At 36.3% G+C, this 26,647-nt stretch overlaps 1 protein-coding gene across 2 annotated transcripts in view; it reads right to left on the bottom strand.

Annotated features, from left to right (window-relative positions):
* Window positions 1-26,647, bottom strand: part of TENM4 (teneurin transmembrane protein 4) — a 2,813,748-nt gene that overhangs the window by 1,685,457 nt on the left and 1,101,644 nt on the right. For both annotated transcript variants that reach the window (XM_072794810.1, XM_072794811.1), the window contains one exon: window positions 24,117-24,170. The gene's annotated coding sequence lies outside the window, so the exon portion shown is untranslated. The remainder of the gene's footprint in view (window positions 1-24,116; window positions 24,171-26,647) is intronic.

The raw sequence follows: 26,647 nt of genomic DNA on the forward strand, positions 1-26,647 counted from the left end.
GTACTATCTGTCCTTGGGCAAGTACTTCATGTTTTCTGAGCCTGGGATCTTTTATTGTAAAAGAATAACAACAATGTTGCTTCATGTGGTTTGAAGGAAATTACAAAAGAAGGTGAATTTAAAGTACCCCCAGCAGCGCTCAGCATATACCAAGATCACAATGCATGTTGATTTCCTCCTCCGAAGGAGTATAAAGAAACACAAGTTGTTTCTTAAAACATTTATCATTGTTGTCCTTTTGAACCTGAAATAAAATAATAAGAAACAGGACATGATGCCTTGTCTTCTCTCTTTTTCCTTCCTTTGCTCATATTAACCTTTCTTGAGGCTGAAGAACCATAAGGAAGGTTTTTTAAAATGAGGCCAGGGACTTTGTGAGTTTTACATATTTTGTTACTGAATCCTTATAAAACCTTTTGCCTTATGAGATAAATTCTGTTTTTGTCCTAATTTTCCATTTTAAGAAAATGAGACATATAGAATTTAAGAAATTGCTTAAGATGAATCAAGCAACGCATAATCAAATGGAATTCAAATTTAGGTTGCTTGGCTTCAGAGTCTGTTCCCTTAGTCATATACATCTATGATATAGATATGCATGCTATCTATTATAATAACACACAAATCATCTCTAGAGTAAAAACAAAATTTCAAGTATAGAATCCTGAGAACACCAGCACTGAAGCGTCTGTGAAAGGAGAATAGGCTTAGGAGAGTGAGGAGTTACTGGAAGAATGTGTTGTCTTGCATAAAGGAAACCTTTGGTTGCCTATCCATTACTTATCACACCTCCTTGCTTGCTAGCAGGACACCAGTGATATTCAGGTACCCACTCTGCCCTTCTCACAAGACAGAATGGAAATTGAATCCATCCCTATGCTTCAGGAGGTAATGAAAAGAACATGACTGCTGGCTGACCCGCTACCAGAGATTGCTCACCCCCTCTCCTGTCCTTTAACTTTATATTCTGTCCACCATTCTCACAGTGGGAGATGTCCCCGAAACATATGCTTTTAGAGACTAAAGTGTTGCTGAGTGAGGACTCTATATAAACTTAAAAAATTCTGGTGTGTAGGTGCAGACATCCACTTGTCCCATGCCCCCTTGCCCCCAAGGAAAGCTTTCCTTTGCTTATTAAAACATGTCATCTATAAATCTGTAGTAGTCTACTTCTTTCTTTGGTCTCTCCTTGCCCTCCATGTGAAACAGTCAGTTTGTGAACTAACATCTCAGTTTTAGAAATAAATTTCAATCATTCTGAATCATTCCAGATTTGCAGAGGCATTTCTCTCTACACTCGTACTGGTCCAGTAACCTAGGTTGTGCCGCATAAACTGAATGAAGGACTCATATTGCATGCATTAGAAATATCTCTCATTTTCTCCCAATGAATGTGGCCTGAGAAACATGGTGCCCCAGTTGCAGTTGGTAACCATTCTGCAGCCATGATGAGCCACCCTGAAGACAGCGAAGACACTGAGAAGAAAACAAAGAGAATCCAAAGAGGCAGAGCCAGACAGCTTATATAATTCCCACTCGCTATATCCCTATATCTGTATTTTTTTTTTTTTGTAATTTGAAAGTTACATATCATATGATGTCCTCATTATTTAAATCCCTTTATGGTTTCTGTTAATTGAAGCAAAAAAAAATCTGGTTGACAAAACTTTGGAGACAATGCAGAAAAAGGACTTAAAATGAGAATATTCAATAGTTTTAGATGTTTCAGAGAAAGGAATTTACAGTTTTAAAAAATCTCATAATTTCTAACTCATGTGCTCAATTAGCCCATGGTAAATCTAGAAAATTTCTAACACACTATCACTGTATGCCCACAATGTTTAAAAAAAGAAATGGGAGGTAGGAATGGAAGAACCAAGTAAACTTCACCATTCAGCCTCTTGGAAGTTTATTCAATTATATGGATTCATGCCTGCAAATGATACAGCACATTTATATGTAGTCAGTCTTACATACTGCATCCAAAAAAAAAAAAAATAGACACTCTCTCTGAGGAATCTGTGTAATAAAGCTGGAAGAATTCTGTAATTAACCCTAGAGTAATTATCTTCACACCAAGTAAACCACTCAGGAGTTGGCATGTGGCTTAGCTGCCAAGAACCATGTTATAATAAGGTTGGAGGGAGCAATTTCTAACATTTTGCCCATGGTGTATAAACCTTTAATGGAGCCAAATGCCAATCATCCACAGAGTTATACAGAGAAGATCAAGGTAAGTGAAAGCCTCCAAAGCTCTATTTTAAGCACCAATTTTCATCATTAGCCTTACCTGAGTTTTTTAAGTATGTCACCCAGCTGCATCAAAACATCAAAGAAGCTGAGAAAATGAAAAGATCTAAGAGGTTACGAAGACCAGCCTGCTTCCCAATGTGAGGTTCCTTTCAACACACCCCTGACAGGCAACTGAATAATTTCCACTTAAATGTCTCTGGGAACCAATGGCTAGAAATCAAGAACACAAGCTTGGAGTCAAATGGACTCAGGTTAGTATTCATCTCTGACAATTATTAATTCTAACCTAAAATAAAAATAAATGTATCCAAGCATTGATTTCTCCTTTTTGAGACAGTTAAGACATGATTTTATCCCATAATATTGGGATTTTGACAGATCACTTTGTTTTGAGAAGGAGAATAGGAGTTTTCTTTCTTTCCCCTTTTGTTGTCAGACATTTATAATCTTTATAAAATTTTACCTAATATGAATCTACAGCTTCTTAGACCCTCTTCCTAGGACTGAATGGAATGTGGTCATTTTCTTGGGGAACCTACGCTACCCCAAGGGAAGATACTACTTGAACTCTGGAGGCAAGGCCTTTGACTTAAAATCAGCCTGAGGTGTGACTCCTTGTAAGGAAAATTCCTGAGATTGTTTTATTACCATCACTTGATGCAGTGGAAAGGTCAGAGATCTTTAGGAAGGGAATTAATTTTTTTGGTATTTAGCCTCAAGTGCTCCAATGAGACAGCTAGATTGAGGTATTTTATGATTGTAGCTTATAATAAAATTCTCTTGTCATATAATTTCTGAACTCTCTATTCCTTCAGCATCTTTCTGTGTACACACAGAAGTCTTTAAATGTTTCATAAATATGGCTACCTGCATTAAACATCCTATTTCTGATGTGTGCTTACAATAAGATCATAATATATAACAATGTGTCATCTGGATGCTACATACTTATTAGAATAAGAAGCAGTTGTATTAATCTGCTGAGTGATTATATCAAGAGCCCATTAATAATGTTTTTATTTTACAAAAATCTCTAGATTTCTTTTTGTCTCCTCAACTGAGCCCCGAGTTGCAATTGCAGTTTTACTGGCTTTATGATCCCAGGTATGCTGTTTAACTCCCAGGGTCCTTGCTTCCCATCTGTGAAACTGGAATAATATCTAACTGAAGAATCACTGGGAGGACTAAGAAGGTGATACACAAAGTGCCTTATAGCCAGCATATATGAGGAAGTCAACCAGTGTAACATCCCTTAAATTTCTTACTTCCCTTTTACTTCCTAAACACTCATGTGGAAGCATAAGTGAGTGGCATGGTGGCAGATACCTGGTGGCTTAAGACACACAGTGATTGAGGTTATGAAGGATCTATTATTTCATCATCTCTAGCAACAACTGTACTGTGGTGTCTAGCCTGTGCTGACAGCAGTCTTCAGATGAGTATAGGATTCCAGGCAGCAACAGGTGAATACAACTCACTGGATCATAAGTATGAAACCAGTAGCATGAGAGATGCAAAATAAGGCTGACCCACATGTGCATACACAGACATGTACAAATGCACAGAAACTCATACTACACTTCAAATCCTGACAAGATTCGTGTCAGTGAGCATGTGAAATAGGAGCTGGCTCACTTGTTGCTTGCCTGCTTCCAAAGGAAATTGAAAGTGCTCTGCTTCAAGATGGTAGTGTCCTGAGTTTATGGATTTAATCTGCAATTCTTCCTAACAAAGTTGTAAGGATGGAAAGGTTTCTCCACAATTTTATGCCTTCTGATCTTTGTGACTAATGAGAAAGGTCACCCATGTTAGCCATCCTTTCATTACTGGTTCCATTCTGCTAATAAACTCCATCTAAAATAGCCAGGCAGACAAAATGACTTTCCTGTGGAGAAGATTCTTTTTCCTACATAATTAGCTATACTTTAGGTAGGGCGATTGGGGGGAACTAGGAACATTATTTAAAGCTCTGGGGAGGACCATACTTTCACCTATTACAACAAACCAAATCAAATCAAGTGAATCAATTTAAACTGAATGGACTATATTCTGCTAAATGTACCTTAATTGGTAGAGAATATATGGTGTGATATTTAAATGGCATTTTAATGATCCAGGGGAGCAAAAACACTCATTTGAGCTTAAAATTTTTTCATTCACTGATTCAACAACTATTTATTAAGCAGCTACTATTCTGGGCAATTTAGCTCAATGAAATGCTATGGATGTTTGAGTTAGAAAACAAAGACGAGATAGCTATTTTCACCACTTTCTGGAAAGTGTCCTTTTGTAATCTACTTACAGGTAATCTCTGGAGGTAATGATATTGATTTTTTAGGGTTAATTATAATAATAAAAGATAATATGGCAGATAATAGGCACCCAATAAATGGAGAAGATTGTGCTGTTGTTGATATTAAAAATGCTGAAAAAATTCTGGGATTTTCCCAAGTAAAATTTACTTAGAAGTTTGAGAGCCCGAGATAACATAAGTAAACTAAATGCTAGCAGGGTCTAATTATGAATAAATTAGCCTGTCATGGACCTTGCCTGTACTGTCTAGTTCTCAATCCCAGAAAAATTATATATATATTTTACTGCTTGTTTGAGGGCTAATTAAAATACCAAGATGATATTTTAAAATAGTAGTATCATCTCTTTAATGTTCAATTCATATAAAACTTTTTTTTCTCTAGTATAACTTAAACTAGCTTCATAGAAAAATCTCACCCACTCTAATCCCTAGAAATCACTGGCAAAGAAATTTGAGGTTTGAAAAACATGATCTCACATTTTATTGTATAAACCTATTGAAATTAAACAAAGAATTAGGGCAAAGGTTAGTAAATTATGGTATTTCATCACAATAATATATATTTTTAAGATGATGTAGGAAAGCAGTTTAAACACAAATGCAATGCACTTTGTAGTAGACATCACCTGGAATCTGTTTCTCCCTCGGTGCCTTACCTGATTTTGTTCTGCTATCTTCCTGCCTCATCTTGTAGGCAGTCAACTTCTAGACTGTTTTACTTGTTTTAGGGGGGTATCCCATTCTCATTGCCAGTGATTGGTTTAGGACAAGGTGTGTAACATCTAGCTCAAGAGCTAAAGTGGAAATCTGATGAGGGCTTTTACAAAAAAAATAGTCTTGCTCTTAAGAAAGCTGCAAGAAGATGTGGGCTCTCTCTGCTTTCTCAGCTCACCATCTTATCTGTATGTGATACCTGCAAACATTGCAGGCATCTTTTGACCAGAGAATGGAACCAACATTGACTACAGCAGTTTGTAGAGATGGAAAAAAACTAAAACCTTGATCTCGATAGCCACTTTTTTTCCCAATATTTTTTTGGCAAAAGTGCCTTTATATCTCTGTTAGCTTCTTACCTTGAATAAACCGGCATTAAATAAATGACCTCTGCCTCTGGACTTCCTGAAATATATGAGATCACAATCCCTATAGTACAAGTCAGTTTTAGTTGGGCTTGCTATTTCTTTCAGCTAAAAAAAAAAAAACATTCTCATTAAGACCATACTTTTCTAACACATAAATGCATATGGACAATGACTGGTAAAAAAAGACAAACACGTATATAGGAAATAGTATAATTCATTAAAAATTGTTTTAAAATATCTTTATATTGTTATATCATTTTTCAAAGGAAAAGAGAAAAAATTACATAATCACCCTAAATATGGATGAAAATGTTCAATTAATGGCTCAATATTTCTGTTTTACTTGTGAACATGGTATATGGAATAAGCACCTAGTCCATGTGTTCTCTGGCTGACTATTCAGAAGATATTAAATAAGTAAGTTAGTAAGTAAGTAAATAAATAAATAAATAAGTAAATAAACAGTTGAACTTAGCTAAAGAAAAGTCACTTGGGACAAAAAACTAAATATCAGGAATTCTATCTTCCTGTATTATGTATGGTAAAATCCAAAATTACTCTTAAAGATAAGCACAGAATGTCTAGAAAAGGGAAAAATGGAAAAGGTAGAATTGGAGCTTTTTGAGTCAATTCACAGGTAACCCCACCTTGTATCCTTTACAGTTATAATCTATGCCCTATCTCTGGCTTGACTTGTGAATCTGCATTGGAGAATTTGTTCTTCTCTCACTTTCTCTCTTTCCAGGTATTGGGCAGCCTTGAGTCAAATATTACTCTTCAAGTGGCCACAATTTCTTCTTTCACTTCGATACAGCAGAACCTGTACTAGTGTACAATCACTGACCTGTGGGTCAAGAATCCAGGCATAGCTTAGCTGCCTCCTCTTCTCAGGTTCTCACAAAGCTGCTATCAAAGTGTTGGCTGGGCCACATTTTTTTCTGGATCCTGGGACCTCTTCTAAGATGAGGTAGATGTTCCCAGAATTCAGTCCCCTGTGGTTGTAAGACTGAGGCACAATTTTCTTGCTGATTGTTAGCCAGGTATCCACTCTTAGCTCCTGGAGGCTGCCCTTAGTTCCTTGCCAAATAGCTTTCTCACAGCATGGCATCTTATTTCTTCAAAGCCAGTAGAAGAGTCTTGTGCTGCAGTCTGCTAAAGCAGTCTTACATAACATAATGCTGTCATGGGAATGAATATCTCCTTTACCTTTGCCATATTAAGAGCAAGTTCCAGGTCTAGCTGTGTTCAAAGAGAAGGGGTTATGCAGGTGTGACCTACATGAGGGTTATATTAAGGTATATCTGCCTGAGACCCTACACTCCTGGTGCTCCTTGCCTACCCCCTACACTGCTACACATAGCGGTGAGTGATAGCAATGAGTGCCAGGTGGTGTCAAGAGCACTTGGAGTCAGATAAGCCTGAACTCAAATTCTAGTTCTCCTATCACTTGAGTTCCTCATTTGTAAAATGTAAAATCTTTTAGGTTCAGTTTTTCTCAGGATGTATAAAAATTAAACTAGGTAATATAGAAGAAAAAAATGTTGGTATAGTCCTTGACACTTAGTAAGAAGTCAAACTGGATTTAAAGTAAAACTATATAATTTTTGCATGCATCCTTTAACTAAAGAGTTCTTTAAAAAATAAACAGGTATTTTGAGAGGCTCCTGGGTAGCTCAGTCAGTTAAGCTTCCGAGTCTTGATTTCAGCTTAGGTCATGATCTTAGGGGCATGGGATGGAGCCCTGCATTAGGCTCCTCATTCAGTGGGGAGTCTGCTGGAGATTCTCTATATTCCCCTCCCTCTACCCCTCCCCTGGTTTGTGCTCTCTCTCTCTTTCTCTTTCAAATAAATAAATAAATCTCTTTTTTAAAATATATTTTATTTATTTATTCATGAGAGACACAGAGAAAGGCAGACACAGGCAGAGGGAGGAGAAGCAACCTCCATGCAAGGAGCCTGATGTGGGACTTGATCCTGGGAATCCCGGATCACACCCTGGACCAAAAGCAGATGCTCAACCACTGAGCCACCCACGTGTCCCAGTAAATAAATCTTTAAAAAATAAACACACCTGAACATACCACTTCGTTCTTTAGAAGCCCTTGAAAGCTTCTCACTGCTTTTAGTAGGAATTCTTACCATGGCTCATTAGATTCTGCATGATAAGGTCATTGCTGACCGTGTCATTTGCCACACTCTTGCCCTGCTCTGTGCTTTCTTTCAGTCTCTTACAGGCCACTTTTCTCACCTTTCCCGTTGCAGGAGCTCATTGCCTTCCCTAGTACTCTTCTTGGCCCTTTAACTTGCATGGCTATATTTATATTTTCAACAGCTCTAATATATAAGTATTATTAATCTCTGTTTACAGAGAGACCAGGAGAAGTTGAGTTGTTTGCCTAAGAACACACACAGAGTAACAGAGGATTTGAATCCAGGGCTGTCTGATTCTAAAGTCCATCCTCTTTTCTGCTCAGATTGCTACTCTAAGTATGGGCCCTAAATTCATTTGTCTTCTCTTTAAGAGGAAATATCTGGTGAAATATCTGGCTAATATTGAGAGCAATATGAGTGAGTCGTAACATTTAGAATCTATGGGTTTAACTTGCCTCCTCTATCTCCAGTTAGCCTACAGGTACTTGCCCCAGTGGAAATGAATTAAATCAGTCTGGACTAAATAAAGCTATCACCTAAAATCTAATTATGACTTTTAAAATGTTCTTTAATAAAAATTTGCTATGGAGATATGATTTTTTTCAAAGATTTACATAATCTTTTCCTATGTAAGTGGGAGAGGAAGGGTAATGAGGATATTGATATTCCTTCAAAGAATTAAATCAGATAATGGATATAAATCATTCGGAATAGTGCCTGGCACATAGAGGTTGCTTAATAAATTGCATTAATTATCTTATCCATTCAAAGAAGTTCCTTTCTATCCATTCTGGTGATATAATAATGGCAACCCTTTAAATGTATTTTATATACTTTGGAGTCAGCGTAACTGGGCTCAAAATCTGGCTTCTTTATTCATTACCTGTGTGGCTGTAGGCAAGTTAGTTAAACCCTCTGTGCCCTACTTTCCTTGTCTCTAGTGACAGGATAATAGTAGTACCTCCTTCACAGAGTTGCAATGAGGATTAAATGAGTTACTTTGAGAGAATATTTCCAATAAGGTTGGATGTTGTATAAGCATTTTATAAATAAAACAAATAAAATATTTATTGGCAACCAATTATGGAGCAAGACAGTGTGATAAAAAAACATGGAGACAGCTTTCAACCAGATTGTGTTCAAATGCTTAAAGAGTTTAGAATCTTGTTGGAGGAAATGATGCACACAGGAAAATTATTACAGGAAAAAGTATAAAGAGCTGTGTTCCAGATAAGTAAGGAGCATGCTTATGTTGCTTAAAGTTCATGAAGAAAATTTTACATGTTATCTCATTTAATTTTCCTGATATTTCTGAGAGTCATATATATCGCTATAATTATTTTATGAAGCAAATAAGTTTGGAAGATGGCAGATGCTAAAACATTAAAGACTGTTAGTAGCTGAACTGCATTTGGACCTCTAATTTCAAATTACAATTCATTCATTCATTCGTTCATTCATTTATTCATTCATTAATTTACCTATCCACTCCTTTTTATAAGGTGTCCAAGTTATTTTTATCAACATCCCCCCTTCACCCTTCTGAGCAACCTTGGCTAAAATGCAATAGAAATACTAAGACAGGAGAGCATGTTCCAGCTATAGAAAAGGACGAACAGTCTAATACCACCTGAGAGAGCTGAAAGGTAAACACCTGTGAGCATCGCCCCCCAGGTCCTCTGGATGTGAATAAACACATCCAACTACATAAAGATGCTAGAGACACCTACAAGAAATGTGGCCCAGGTGTGATAACCTCTCTCTAGAACTTATCCAGAACACTCCTATTTTCTCTCATGTATTTCAATGTAATTATTATTACTATGATTGTTATCATAAAGTCATAAAGGGCATTATATTAAAAGGAAATGGGGAATTCTGAAAGAAAAGAAAAATAATTGTTGACATTGTTAAATGCACTTCCCTACTTTTTCTATACATATTTTAAACAAATAAATATGCTACCAAAATACTGTGCTTCACCTGTGTGAAGATTATTATATCATGAACATGTCTTCATGTCAAGCCATAATACATATCCAGCAATACATTTATGGTTGTGCCATAGTCTGTTGAATGGAAAATGTATATAACAAATTATCCATGGATGAACTTCTTTTTTTTAAGATTTTATTTATTTATTCATGAGAGAGACACAGAGAGAGACAGAGACATAGGCAGAGGGAGAAGCAGGCTTTCTGCATGGAGCCTGATGTGGGACTTGATCCTGGAATTCGCGATCACACCCTGAGCCTAAGGCAGACGCTCAACCACTCAGCCACCTAGGCATCCCTCCATGGATGAACTTCTTATTGGTTCTCAATCTTATTGATTCTCCTGTTTGGGTCTGTCCTCCATCCCTCCCTCTCTTCCTCTCTTCCTTCCTTCCTCCTCTCTCTTCCACAGATACTGATTGATTGGCTTTTCAGTGCCAAACTCATAGATAGATGAATGAGAAATCCTTCAAGCGCAGTAGGCTAAAAAGCACAAGGGCCCCAGAACTGACACATGATCTGAATTGCAACCTGACTCACACTTAATACCTTGTGAAACAAAGCTTACATTTCTCCTTCTCTTGGCTGACACATAACTTTGGACAAACTTGTCTTTGACATTCCACTCCAAAATGGGACTTCTAGCTTAACTGTCCAACCCCACTGGCAAATACTTCCTAGTGGTCCCTCCAAACCCCCCTCATTCTTTCCTCCTGCTTTTTTCCCTTCATTTTCTTACATAGTTTTTCCTTATTTACTTCCTTTCTCTCATTCTGCACAGACATGATTTAAATATAACAATTTTTATTTTCCAAGAGGGAATCTCTGGCTTCCACCAAAATTTATTTTTTAAAAGAGTCTATAGCTAGTTGAACTCTATATCTGGTCCTTTGAATAAAGCACTTTAAACTTTTGAATCTGCATGGTGTTTTCATCCAAAACACATGGTTTATCAAAACCTTAGAGTGACCATATGCCTTCTACTTTACAACTTTCCCTTTTCTACTAATAAGAGACCTTGGTTTCATCCAGCATATCAGCCTGATGTAACAAATATGCTAAACAACATAGTGATGATCCGAACTATGCTAGAATATATATAGATTCCTGTATATCCCAAAACATTAAACTGCACAATTTGGGATGCATATGCCAGGGATTTCATTCTGTTGTGCAGCAGTAAAAAAAACCTGTATAACTTTGTCAAGATTGGAACTAAAAACAAAGGAAAGACTGACAGTATCACTACCATTTCAGATTTTGCACACACCATTTTACTTTCTGCAACCTACAGACCACTTAGTTTTCCTTGAGCCTCTAAACCTTATCTTATTTCTCTAAATTGCCAGTACACTTTCCCCTTTCATATGTACACAAGAGAGAAAGGAGAGAGGAAGGAAGAAGGAAGGGAAAGAAGGAAGAAAGGAGGGAAGGAGGGAGGGGAGGGAGGGAAGGAGGTGAGGGAAGGAAGGAGGGAAGGAAGGAAGGAAGGAAGGAAGGAAGGAAGGAAGGAAGGAAGGAAGGAAGGAAGGGAGAAAATAGTATAATTAGCATAATTATCAAAGAAAACCAACTAATTAGATCAGGAAGCCAAAAGATTGGTGTCCAGCTCCAGGTTCATCCTTATCCCATTTGTATTTCAAAGGAATTCCTTTATTCTCACCTTGGGCTTTACTTCTTTGTCTATGCCCTGGGATGTAGAAGTATCTTTCACAAGAGGGGAGAAGGGTGTAGGATTCATAAAAGGGGTGGAAAATTGCTAATTGATTCATATTTTTGCTAAAAGCCTGATTAAAAATCACAAGAGAAGTCCTATTGCAGAAGAAAAATAAAAGCAATTAAGGAGAAGCCACAAAACTGAAGTCAACTATTCCAATCTGTCATTTACAAACTTGCCAGAAGAAATAAATAACATAAGTAAATAAATAAATAAATAGATAGATAGATAAATACAAAGATTCATGACCTTTAACCGTAAGATATCATAATTATAGACTTGTACTGTCAGACACACCCCAGATGCTAACAGATTCTAAGTGGTTGTTATTATTAGATATTTCTTGTAGATTGGCAGCATATGGAGTGCAGTGTAGGATATAACAAAAAATCTCCCTAACCTCAAAGAGTTTACAGACCTCACTGGGTACCAGCATGAATTTATTATTCTAGGTTTTCCTATACTAGAAAAACACTTTTTTTTTTTTTTTATTTTTTTAACGGAAAGGAACACTGATCCCCCAAAGCTGCGAGTTATGGTAGAACAAGCTTTATCTTTGCAATCAAGCCTCTCTAAAACCAAATTCCAGTAGCAATTTTTTTTTTTTTTTTTTTTTTTCCAGTAGCAACTTGTTAATTGTATACCTTAATTGATGTGATCCTTACTAGCAGGGTTATTGTGTTAATTATGTAAGATACTTATGTATATATATATATATGAGTATGTGTACATATACAATTGTATGAGATAGATAGATAGATAGATAGATAGATAAATACAAATGCAAATATGTGTGTGTGTTTGTGTGTGTATTTAGTTTCCAGCCCCAGTTGTATCCTTACCTCATATATTGGTAAGGATATAATATATATAATATATATACCAATATGTATTGCTATATATATTGGTATATATATTTACATTTATACACACATGAATGAGTACCTAGCAGAGTGATAGGCATACAGGCATTCAATAAATACTAGTTTTCCTTTTCTTAAACTATAAATTGCTTCCAAGGGTGGCATATCAGATATTACAAAGGGCTGCTGAGAAATGTCTACTTTTAAAGACAATGTGATTCAAAGAAAGAACAAGGACTTTGGAGCCACATGAGTGTGGGTTTCAATTTTGATTTCTGGCTGGTAAGCGGCAAAGAGAGATTTGAATTTTGTGTGACTCCAAAGCTATGACTCTCTCACTATCCCACACTTATAAGGCAAAATAAAATGTTGAGCTGATTCCAAAGCAACCCCAAAGAATACATGAAAGGCTTGGTGATTCAGGTGCAAGGTAGAGGAGCTCTGGTCACCCTCTTGCTTAGCTGGAGTTTTAACGGCTCAGATAATGGCTATACAATGTTCCCAGTTTTCAGTTTCTTTATGGCTCATTTCCATCTAGTTTCTCTCCATGTCGTTTAGGTATTGGTTTGCAGAGTGGCTCAAAGATCTCTGGAGGAAATAAAATTGAGAATGCTCTTCCTTTGGGCATTAGTCAATCAATTCTCCTTAAAAGTATTATCTTTTTTTTTTTTTTTTTCTCAGAAAAGTGCTTCTTAAATTTAACCATTTACAACTGGAATGAGTGAGTCATCTGCCTTTTTGGAAGGCATGAGGCTTAACCAATTTTCATTGAATCCATCTGTATACAGGTAAAGATACTCTCAGCCCCAAATCCATCTGATTTTTTTTTTTTTTTAAGACCTAAGTGTCAGACAGCCCAAATGGCTCAGCAGCTTAGCGCAGCCTTCAGCTCAGGGCGTGATCCTAGAGACTCCGACCAAGACCCAGGTCGGCTCCCTGCATGGAGCCTGCTTCTCCCTCTGCCTATGTCTCTGCCTCTCCCTCTGTGTGTCTCTCATGAATAAATAAATAAAATTTAAAAAAAAAAAAGACCTAAGTGTCTCTCTCTTTTTTCCTCACTACATATATAAATAACCCTTAGACTGGTATATATTTGCACCCACCATTTGGTGCAATTTGGAATAATATGCTATTTGTTTCACAAGAAAGAAGAGGGTGCAGGGAGGCCTGTTTCCTTTTACTGTAAAGCCATGGATTCCACAGTATACCTGAGATCCACTCAACCTTCTCACCAGATAGGGGAAAGGGATATGGGAGGAGGTGACATCAACCCAACAAATCATTTGTTTCCCTCTTGGGAGGCAGAAAGATACAGAGAGAAAGGTGCATTATTCTTCAAGTCACATGAATCAAATTTCCAGTTTAGACTTTGTCTCTCCTCATGCCTATGTCTACTTGGGTAAGGTATGTCGCTAACTATACCTCAATCTGTTTCCCCATCTGTAAAGTCAAGAAAACACATATTAACTCTGTGCGAAGATGAAACAAAATAGCCTATGCACGTAGTGGCTAGCTCAGAATAGGCACTCTCAACTTTGTTTTCTAACCTATTCATGTCTTTATTTAGAGTTCATGGAGGACCAGCATCATGAGTATATTCACTTTTTTTTTTTTTTAAGAGCACAAGCCCTACAATAATTTCTGTATAAAATCGCTTTATAATAAATTCCTTTGAGGGATGCTCAGCGGTTGAGCATCTGGGATCGAGTACCCCATCGGGCTCCCTGCAGAGAGCCTGCTTCTCCCTCTGCCTATGTCTGGGCCTCTCTCTCTCTCTGTGTCTTTCCTGAATGAATAAATAAAATCTTTATAAATAAATAAATAAATAAATAAATAAATAAATAAATAAATAAATTCCTTTGAAGAGCTGCACTTGTTTTGAGCTGATTTTGCCTTGCATATGGGAAATAAAGAAGAATAATAGAATTAAAATATTATGACTGTTTATGTGATTGTATTTTGAACAAAAAAGAACAACAAATTTGTTGAGTAGAATTCATGTTCTACCTCCTGCATTTAATAATTTCAGTGTTTCTGCACCTCGGTTTCCTCATTTGTAAAATGGGTAAAATTAATACTTGCTTTGCTGATGTCTTAATGTTATTACTTGGCATAATACATGGGATGTGTAATATGCAGTTCAAATATCCAAATAGTATTGCTTTTGATATATTAATATCTAAATAACAGCATTACTTATCGCATTGTTTATAATCATGTTATTATTTTACTAATCTTAACAGTTAATTCTTTCATATTCAAAATTTCTTTATTATAAGAGTGTAAAAAAAAAAAAAGAATGTTTCATTCTAATGAGGAAAGCCTCTTCTTTTTTAGAATTTAAACATAATGAAAGGGAATATATTTGTGTTTTCCTATTTTTGCCCTAAGATTTAAATATCAAAGACAAAGAAGAGTGAAGTGGACAGAAGAAAGGTAATATTTTTTAAAATATTTAATAATACATGAAATTTCTTGGAGCTGGCTGCCTTCTCATTTTCTTTGCCATTCAAGTCCCTTTCATAGACAGATTAAAGAAAATTAAGATAGCCAGAATCTTGAGCTTTCCAAATGACTTCTTTTAATTTCCAAATTCATCCTACTAATGAGTAGGAGTTGAATAGGTGAAAGGATTAAAAACAAAAACAAAAACAAAAACGAAAACGAAAACAAAAAAAAACCTTGGTTCTTTAATCTAAAAGATGTCAATATTGAGTGGATTTTCATTGGTTTGACCATTTCCTCAACACCAGTGTGCTGATCATGCTCACATACACTATTCCATTCATTAAGCACAACACTATTCAGACCAGTATTATAGTCCCAGTTTTTAGACAGCAACCAAAGGGCAAAATCAGAAGGGCAAAATCACTAGATTGTGACTAGGTTCTAGATAGTGGAACCAAAATATGAGTCTAGACTTGACTGATATGCTCTCTTACTGTAATCAGAAAGGCTCACAGACCCAAGAAGTCTATCTTTGCCTTTGACCATTAAAAGGCTTGAATTTATGCTGACAAAATGCAGATAAGATGCATTTTCAACTTCACAACTAGGCCTCTTGAATCAACTAGGCCTCAATAAGGAAATAGTTTTCAACAGTGAATAAGCAAATGTGGGATCTAGTAGCTAATGTGATATTTCAGTCTAACTTTAACAAGGTTAAAAACAAACAAACAGGTCTTTCCAGCTACTTGTTAATTAATGAAATTTATGAGTTAGAAAGAACACATTATATATTACAAATGTCTTTTTTGCAGCAATGGTTATTAACAGTGGTTTTCAAAATCCTCCAATCACTATCATAAGAATCCCCTAGGCTCTTTCTAAAATTGCAAATTTCTAAAATTTCATGAAAGAAAGAGAGAGGGAAAGAAAGAGAAAGAGAAGAAAAAGAATGGTCCAGAGAAAAATTATTTTATATGTGTAATAAGGGTATCATGTGAAGTCTAATCCCTCATATCCTTGCTGGCTATTGACAAAGTTTGCTTGCTCTATCTGTAGAACTCAGCATAACACCTAGCATATAGTTTGCTTTCAGTATATACCTGCATAAATTAAAGACAAATAAATGGACATATAAAATTCTTTTAATATCACTGCACTGATTTTTTTAGAGTAAGTTTAAAAAAATCGTATTTAACAAAGAGTATAGAATAGCATGTTCGTGATCTGTTAGAACAGTTTGCTAGGAAATGATGATTATGTTAACTCTTGTGAAACACTACACACCACACCTGAAAAGGAGTGTCTTCGGGCAAACCATTGTGAGCAGTACCTATGCCAACAAGCCATATTTAGAAAAGTAAGGATAAGGGTAAGGGAATAGTGATATTAAATAATAACATTTGTATAGGACTGCATAGTTTTCAAAACAATTTTATATATGCTATTTCATGTAATTACCATATCTACCCTCTGAGATAAACAAAAGCTGTTTAGATGAGGATTGTGAAGTTGAAAAGCTTTCAGTTCCCTGTAATTGTGAAAAATGTGAACTCCAACCACACTTGGAAGTCCTACCATCTTTCTTTTATCCTTGGCCCTTTCCTGACCTTCAAGTTGCTTGACCATAGTGTATCTACATCACCTTCTTCCTTTTTTATCTCTGTGTTCCTAAGAGACTTTGCCAACTGCTTGTTAAGTGCTAGCTTTGCTCTGCCACTAGCTCCTACCCCACCCCACCATAACCCCGGGAAACAACTAGGAGCACAAAAGACTAATCATTTTATTCTTTGCTCTTCAGCTAGGGTCAAGAGATTACAGAGGAAAGGAATGCAGAAAGGAAGAGGCACTGTTAAGGTAATGAGAAACAGGAAGAGAGAGGAAATATAGATTTACCATCCTATCTTTTGCAAATTTCTCCTTTTTACTGTCGTTTCTATTTCTTCCTGTGAATAAATTGATCTAAATCTTCACAAAAATATTGTTGAGAATACTGTTTCTCTTTTATCAAAATATTTTTCCTACTATTGTTTTGTTAATGACAAAGATGATGATGACAATCAACCTCATGTTTAGAGTCCTTCAGATTTTATTTGATCTTTGTAACAACATGAAAACAAACCAAGGTTCAGAGCAGAGAAATGACTTCCTCAAGGTCACTCAGTTTTAAAAGCGAGCACAGCTGGATTCTGAAACCCCATATTCTTTCCATTATCATATCCTGTACTTGGCATGCAGGGATCCTGTCATTATAACAACTTTAGACCAAATTAATCTATCTGCAGATACACATGTCTTATATAAATCGTATATACAATTGCTGTAAGACAAGTCTTTCCATTTTAAATTCAGCTGGACAGGTGAGGCAAACATGTGATTTTGAATGCCGTGGAACAACCAATTTCCTACCACGAATGAAGCTGACATCAATTTCAAAGAAACAAAAGCAAAGAAGAAACAAATCAGATTAACCTGACTGTTTACAAAGTGAGAATTGGAACCACAACCACATGCCTGCAGACAGCTTTTGTGTCAGAACACACTGGTTTGTAGCATTTCTTCATTTCAATTATGAGCTGATAATGACTACTACTTGGAAATAATGTTTTATTTTCAAGCATATTTTGCCTCAAAGACCTACTCAGGTTTTCTAGGAGTCTTAGTAATAAAAAACATCCCCTGCTGCATCTTCAGGAAAGCAGGATGATGTCATGAAATGGACTCTGGAGTTGGGCAAAATTGGTTTGAAGTTCCAGCTCCAACATTTTATAGCTTTGCTACTTTGGAAATATTGTAGAAAATAGACATAATAATGCTGGCTCTGTGGAGTTTTATGAGAAGTTCAAGTAACCACTTTAAATGCTTGCAACTATATAAAAAAATCAGTAAATAATATTTCCTTTAATGCTTTACACATTTACTATGTGACTCTACATCATAGAAGGGTCAAAAAATATTTATTGTATTGCAGGAACTCAGCTGTTTGTCTTAAATTTGTATTTGGCATGAGTCAAGTAAAATCTCGGTATCGGTATCAAACCCTGGTGGTGGACTGAATGACTGAGCTGGTCGGGTCCTGCCCGTTGCTATGGCATCTCATGGCTGACTCTCATCACAGCTGTTGAAGCCATAGATGGGTTTAAAGCCTTATTATCCTAAGGGAGATACTGAGGATTTGTTTTGCCTTCTGTAAGATGGGGATAAAATAGCAGGACATGGTTTTTCTACCATATACAATTTTGATGAGAATAAATTCAGATATTATATGTAGAGATATTTATAAACTGTGAAGTGCTATTCTAATTCAGAGAAGCCTCATTATTAATGTCACATCTTATCCTAATAGTTGTCCTGAGGGTTTCTGGACATCATATACATCAGCTGTTTGGCCACGAATGTGGACTATGCAACAGTATCTTTTAGAGCTTAGGAAAAAAAAAAAACAAAAACAAAAAACAGACAAACCCACAGGATAAATTAGAATGCTTGAGATCATCATGCAAAGACCATCTAAGGGTTTTTACGCTTTTGCATTATTTGTTGCTACTTTTTTCCTCATGAAAGTTAAGTGTCTTTGTTAACTCCCCAGATTTGTACTATCTTTTTCATTCTTTTTCAGAAATGATGCAGTGAGAAAAAAAATCCTATTCTCACAATTTTTCTGACTTGTTCAAACATAGTTTGGACCAACTTGTTCTTATGAGATTTTGGCACTTTTTCTTGGCTTAAGGAAGGGAAGAAATACTTGGAGTATGTTTTTATGCTTGTCATTTTATTTGTACGTTGGAATTCACCTCTAAACTTTCTCTTCCATTCAGTGAGATAAAACATCCTGGACAAATGTCCCCATCATTAATCATATTTCCATTAAAGTACAGCCAGATTCAGTTTATTTCCAAAACCACATACTGAGTATCTACTCTGCCTCATACTGTACTGGTAGATAAAGGGAGGAAATGGCATGGCTCCCTGCTCTGAAGAAGTTCCGATGCTAGTGTGAAGACAAATGTTTATTCATACTTCAGTGTGATGAATCCCTTGATATTTGTTTGCACATCAAGACAGGAGAGCTCAGAAGATCACCTTGACCAAGGAGGAAAAACAGTCAGAAGAGGTAACCTGAAGGTTACACTCTTACATATCAGAAAAGATAAAAACAAACAAGACAAATTCTCAAAATGACTAGCCAGTTGTATTGCAGAAAGTAATATCCCCCCAAAAGAACTCCATTTCTAACTTCCCCACTATATTATTTGTTAGATTGACTAATTTTCTCTCATTTGTTTCAAGGGTGAAAAGTAATCATCTACCAGCTGATGTACTAGGAAATCTCAAGAGGCAAAATAGAGCTGGATTTTGTAAAATGGCTGATTATATATTTTTAAAAAGGGAATGGGGATATTTCATCTTCGAAGTAAAAACAACTAGCTTGTTTCACTATATTTAAAAACAAACAGAAATCCATAAGAGATCATCCTAATGTGGAATCTTTCTCAGGGTATCTCTTGCCACATACCAAATGAAAACATTGATGTGGTCTGCTGCCCTATGCTACTTACAGTTTTTTGAAGTCATAAATTTTTCCCTTATCTTGGAAAGGGAAAAAAAAAAAAAGCTTCAACTTTCTAATTTATAATTTAAGAAGTTTTGTTAGATCAAAAGGAAAGAAAGAATGAACAGAAGCAAAGAGCGTAAAAAGCTTTAATATTTGAGTGATCGTACCATACTTGGAGCAGCCTTTCTCACTGCTGCTGTAAAGCACAAGCAGAGAAAAGAAACTAGAGAATGATTTGCTCAAGGTTGTTCAATGTGAGTCAGAAAAGATTGGATATTTGAATGCAGCTAGAACTGACATCTTTCTCCTCTAAAAAGGTATTTTTGTATGTGATTGGTTTCAATCTCAAAAAGTAAACACAATCACATTTCACACATTTCAAGCAGCAAACAAGGTATTGCTGGGGTTTTTTTGTTTGTTTTTTTTTGTTTTTGTTTTTTAAGGGAAGGAGTGTTGGGAGGCTTCAGGAGGAGATATATTTACTACATAAAAAAATATGAACATGTTACTCAGTGGGAGAATGGGGGAGATTAGTATGGCCTCCTTGGGACAAATAGTAAGTGTAAGAAGATAAGACTGGGTGGAGGTAGCGATGGGCAGAGCCTGGGAGAAGTGGCATGGAAGAGCAGGAATTGCTACTGCTTCCTGCACCTTCCTAAGCCACTTTACACCCGCCAGTTCTGCAGACTTTCCAACTCTTCCTCACCCTTCCAAACTCTCCCAAGTAAATCCTATCTCCACTCTTCACTATGCAAAGCAATATGACCTCCTGATTAAGAGCTCCGTATGCACTGTTAAACATGCTGCATTCAAATCCAAAAGCTATTTGCTCCTAACTTAGGGACTTTTGGCAAGCTAATTTACCTTTCTGAGCCTCAGGCTTTCTTCCCAACTGAAAAAACTGGGGAACAACAGTGGCTGCTGCAGAGGTGGTTGTAGCATTAAATGAAAGAATCCATGTGCTCACAGCACTGCTTGACAATGATTAATAAATAGTAGCAAATGTTATCATTTTTATGGAATATATTGCATATATTGTTTTCATTTGCTTGTCTTCACTTAAAGAATGTTGGCTCTAGAGAACAGGTTGTAAGTAAAACATGAGGTTGCACTGAAGCCTACCCTCTATGCTTTGTTATTAAATTCTAATTCTTTCTCATTAAAGAATTTAGTGATAATCTGTGGTTGTGGGAGTAAATGTACTATGTCCAGAACTGGCATTTTGTAATTCAGTATTCTTTTTGCCCTTCTTGTCTTTCCCGGGATGTTTGCTTCTTCCTAGAGGACCTTAAACTCTCATAGCTTTCTGTTTTTGTAGACTGTTAACCCTTACCTATTGTGAAGTTCTTTGTGGTACTTTTCATATGGTTATGGTTCACCCTCTCAGGTCAACATTTTTCAGTAATGAGAAAGAGTTATAAACCCCAATTGAGAGGTAGGAACTAGATTTTAAAATAAAACTCCCTCGTAGACAGCACCATAACTCCCTGTATAAGACCATTTAGCTTTTCCCGATAGATGTACTTTAAAGCATTATTAATTTTTTTCTCAACATTATTTGAGTTCTCCAATTCCTTCTAAAGAGAGGTAGAGCTATGCCCTTTTTTAAAAAAAGTTTTTATTTACTTTAGAGAGAGAAGAGTATGTGAGCAGGTGGGAGAGAATCTCAAGCAGACTCCACAGAGCACAGAACCCTAACACGGAGCTCCATCTCATGACTCAGATCAAGACCTGAGCCAAACCCTAGAGGCAGCCAGTCACTTAACTGACTGAGCCACCCAGGTATCCCAAGATATGTTCTTATGAGTCCCTGTTTTTACCTATACCATCTGAGGTCTCTGATGCAATAGGAGAATAGGGCAAGTTTTAGAAAAAGAATGAATAAAGTCAGGCCTAATATCATAGTAATGAAGTCTGAATGTCAAACTGATTTTTTTTTTTAGAGACTAAATATAAGGAAATTTTTTTGAGCAAATTATAAGGAAACATAGGGTTGAATCAGACAGTACGGTGGAGAGAATGTAGGGTTAGAATGTAAACCATTAAGGCTAACATGGGTAAGAAAGAGCACAAAGTAAGGTGACAGCAAATAAGACAACAGGATTAGGTTAGGATGCAGAGGTCCTAAGAAAATTAGAAAATCAGAGCTCTAATTCAGGATACTTTTCTGGAGCTACTTAGAGAGAACTCACTTTTCTTTGGTCTATCTTGTAGGCCCCAGGATTTTGCTTTTTACTAGAAAATCCTATTGCTAATCTCATACATTTCTCTACCTTTCCACCCTTTCCATTTTACTCAACCTTGTAAGAGTCAGTGCAGAGAAGATAATTATTCAGTCAGCTTAGAATCCAAAGGAGTTAATTTGGTTATGTAAGGATAATAGAATCGAGGAAAGATGACTGTGGGGTATAAGCTAGAATTTGTAGACCTCTGAAGAAGTTTTCTTTTTTTTTAAGATTTATTTTTATTTATTTATGATAGACACAGAGAGAGAGAGAGAGAGAGAGAGAGAGAGAGAGAGGCAGAGACACAGGCAGAGGGAGAAGCAGGCTCCATGCCGGGAGCCCCACGCAGGACTCGATCCCGGGACTCCAGGATCGCGCCCTGGGCCAAAGGCAGGCGCAAAACCACTGAGCCACCCAGGGATCCCCTGAAGAAGTTTTTATATGTAAGTGGAAGAAGTGTAGTTGGAAAGGTTTCCCAGGTAGCAAAGGCATGGGGAAGTCTCCTGGGTTTGAAATGAATTAAGTGTGCACTGATGAGAACCCTTTTGGAAAACTATGTGAGAGGTCATGTCTATTTGCCAAAGCCATATATCAATAAAATAAAAAAGAAAGCAAAATGAATATCTATTGGACATATGAACATGTATCTACTGCTTTATACACATTAGCTCATGAAATCCATCCAACATTCCTATGGGACTGGTATTTCCACTTTACAAGACAAAAACTGAGTTATAGGGAGGTTAGTAATTTGCCCAAGGTCACATAGTTAGTGATGGGCAGAAACAGGTTTCAAACCTAAGAGTTTGTGAATTCTAAGCCACACCCTTCTCATTGAGCTCCCAGCCCCCATGAGGAACATTTATTAGCATATATTATGAATGTAAGTGGAGAATAGCAGACTGAACAGGATAAGAGAAAGAGACTCAGATTTGAAGAAAAGTTGATGGGCAAGTCACACACCAAGAATTCTCTGAGTGAACTGGGATGAGTAAGGGACTCATGTTGTTGGAAGGTACAAAAGTCCATAGATAGATCTGAATACTTTGGATTTCCAAACAGAATTCTGGTGAAAAATTAACTTGATCCCAAATGAATTTTTGACCCAGGTAGACCCTAGAAACTTGCTTAGGGTGTTGAATAGAGAGTCCTAGATAAACTAAAATTTTTACTAGGTGAGAGTGTACAGAATGTCACATATCAGTGGACTGAAATAGAATTGCTTCTTTTCTAAATGTGTGCATACTCTCACAAGCATGCCCTCATTGAGGGGGGAAAGTACATAGTAATGCCACGCAGTAAAATCCGAACCTATTATATTGGCATATTATTTTTTCAAATCTAAGAGGTGCAACCTTATTTTATGTAACACTAAAAAACAAACAAATAGAAAAACCCCAAATGCTTGTAATTATAACTAGAAGGTTCCATTAATTGTAAGACACATGCTGAGTTTTGCAATGATGAAATGGGAATACATCTGCATCCTAGAACCAACCAATTGCTGTATTTTCTTTCCATCTAATTTCTATTATAAATTGAGGTCATATCTAACAGATATTTTCTAATAGTGCTTTTTCACTTGCCTCAATACTTTCTATTAGGATTACAATCTTTTTTTCAAAAATGATAATTTTGATAGCTACATAATACTCCATTATGTGGCTATGTCACAAGTTAGTTCGCAAGCCTTAATTATTGGATAGTAGGGTTTTTCCCCAATGTTCCATTATTATAAGCAATGACTCAGTAAGCATTTTTTAATATAAATGTTAGTATTTGTTTTTGATGAGTCCCTTAAAAGAGATTATCCCCAATTGAAACAGATCAACAGGCATAAATATTTTAAAGACTTTACTTACATATTTCTCTATTAGTTTAAAGAAAAGTCATTTAGTTTACACTAGAAAAGCAATTTAAAACCAGAGACAATAAGCCCAATAAGCCAACATACTTAAAGGCTTTTCCTAGAATCCAAATTCTATCAGAGAAGCTGGCACTCACTGGAGTTATACCTTATTTTGGTCCTGTGAGGTCCCTTTTTAAATTTCCCAATTCCAGAACCGATTTCAAAGCATGTGTTGTGTCAAACCATCTGTTTCTACTCAGTAAAAGGATTCCATGCCACTTCCCTGCAAAATGGGTAGGAAGGGTCCTGAAACCCTGTAGTGTCCTGGTTCCCTTTCCTACAGCAAGTGGACAAATTCCTGAGTGATAATCACGATCCAGCTATGTTTTCCTACCATCTCACCTTTTCTTGACAATTCCTAACCAGCTCAAATAAATTGTCTATGTATTTTCTATATGTGTACACGGCCACATTTTGCTGACCAATTTGAGCCCAAGGGACCAAAACAGCAATTGCTTTACCCATGTGATTGTTTGTGGGAGTCTGATCAAGGAAGACATCAGGGTAGGACCTAGCACACTCTGAAGACACAGTGGTTAAATTGAGGTTCTCCACAAGGTTGTTGGCCCTAACATGTGGGTGCTCATGGCAGCTCACCAGGGGCTTACCTCACTCAGCCTTGCCTTCTCAGTCCAATCAGTCCAGTGAAAGCGCTGATTTATCTAAGAAAGGGGAGCAGAATGAGAAGAATGTAACACGAAAATAAAATCTGTAACATAAGCATCAGATAAGTTCAATTCTTTCAGCACGAATCAAGAATCTCTATAATTCAGAAAAAGAACAAAAATGCAGTAAGAGAAAATAATGTTCTTATCAAGTGATTCAAACACCACCTATAAAATTTAGACCCATGTTGAGCCTAGCCTTCAGAAACGACCTGGCAAGATGAAACAAGAGTCATTTTAGAGTCATTTAATCTCTCTAACTTCAATTTTCTGAAAGCAAAGAGCCGCAGCAGTATCAGACCTCATTAGCTCAGGGAGGGGTCTAGAAAATGAATCCAGTATAATTACAAAATGCTTCTGAAATAGCAAGCGAAAAACATGTGTATGTTCTTCTATGATTTGACTTCTCCGAAGGTATCGCCCCTATGTTAATAAGCAACTTTAATTCACACTGATATGGAAGTGATGAGTCTAATCCTAAATCTGTAATCACACACTTCGGCATGAGCATTTTCCTCAGCGTGAAAGAATACTGAAAACATTCTGATGCAGTAAGATTTATACGTTTAAAAAAATTGTAATAAAGAAGCCTTCTTTGGACTATGTTTATTTTCTTTTCAAAGAAATGCATAATTAATCATGATTGATACACTCTGTTATTATTCCCTATGAATGGATTAAGAGTACAAAGCAGTTTCAGTAGAAACCCTATGATTCTTCTAAGATTCAAGAACTCTGTATCTTCAAATCATTCTAACTCTTATGACTTACAATCATGGGTTTTATTTTAATATCCCAAGAACGTCAAATAATAAGATACACATTCACATTCACATTCACAAAGGTCAAGGTGAAAAATCTTCTCATTTGTATGTTTAAACTATCAGTGTAAACATTTTTACTCAAATATATACAAACCTAACACTGCATTAATATCTTCAATATCATTGTTTCTCCATTCTTCATGTAACATTTCAATAGAAGACATTTTATGGTTTTATATGTTATGAGACACATGAAATGTCAGTATTAGAAATCAGTCTTCTTTAAGATCATAAGAGAAGATAAATTGGTACGAAACTTCCACTAGAAAAAGAAAGATTCTTAGATTTTCAGGGGACACTATTCTAGTCACATTCCATCCACGTTGGCATTTTATCCACACCTCCAATGTAAGAATCCTAACTAAAAAAGCTGATCACTAATAAATAATGTGCTTTAGGGAGAGTCTTGAACTTAATAAATTTGTCAGATAATTTCCTTTACAGGTTCCAATTAACATTGACATATAGTCACCAAGCAAACTTTAAACGTATCATTTCAAATTTATTCATCACAACCACTGATCATTCTTATACTCTTGTCCTTATTTCTCCTAAACCAGGACTAAAATTGATACTTTTTGAGACATACTCAGAATGCCCTGCACTTAATTCTGTCATAACATTTTTCATGTAATATAATGTTTGATGATTTAGTATGTGGATGAAGGAGGTGACCACAGCTGAGTCACTGATAAGACAAAAACTATTAACAGGTATGCTCACAATTTACCCCACCTCTATTAGAAACAAACAAACAAAAAACAAACAAAACCTCCCACAATGGGACTTTGCTCACATAGATTGTCCCTTGTCATTTCTAGACAGTTCCACCTCATTTGAATATAGTTCTTCTCACTTCTACACTTCTGTGATGCAGAATTCAGGTAACTGATGGAGAACACTAGAACTAGAAAGGAAGAGAAGGAGATGGGGTTTGGAAGGATGAAGCCAAGAGAGTTGATTCTCAAGAGGAAAACAGAAGAGGAAATGCATGTCAAAGATTGTGCACAGCTTGGGGGTAATGCAGCAAACTGAAGGGTAAGTCATCACAGAAGGTCAGAAAAGGCTAAATAAGAGAGGGAGTGAGAAAGAGGAGAAAAAGCTAATCAATTAGGTATTTGGTTAGTTTCTGGATTGGTAAGAAATTTGAGGGATTATTAAGTAAATGGAACTTAAGAGCTGGAGAGAAAACAATTTTATGAAGCTTAGGGACCATGTCCTCCAATCCTCTTCACTGGTCTTTGAGAGAGATGAATGGTAACTGAAGTTTCTTAGAACATTTAATTGACTTTCTGAATAGCAAAACACCTTAGACTACATCAACATGTCTTTAATTTTTAATGGTAATACAATCACTTATGCACCCTGGTCACCCCACATAGTGTCTGGGACACATTGTATTTCTGATAAGAGTTCATTAAAATAAATTAATATCTGAATAAGTAGAATATTACATGGTTAATTTTTTCACTAGTGGAAGAAACTACAATATGGGAATTTAACATATATATAAAATATTTAATACCCCATCATGCATCCACAGTGACTTCATTCATCTTTCTTGAACCAAGGATAAAACCTGCACTAAAAAAGATAATTAAAGGAACAAACTATAGGTCTTACACCAGAATGAAGGCAAAGAAAAAAAAA

This window comes from Canis lupus, chromosome 23, assembly GCF_048164855.1.
Source record: "Canis lupus baileyi chromosome 23, mCanLup2.hap1, whole genome shotgun sequence".
NCBI lineage: Eukaryota > Metazoa > Chordata > Mammalia > Carnivora > Canidae > Canis > Canis lupus.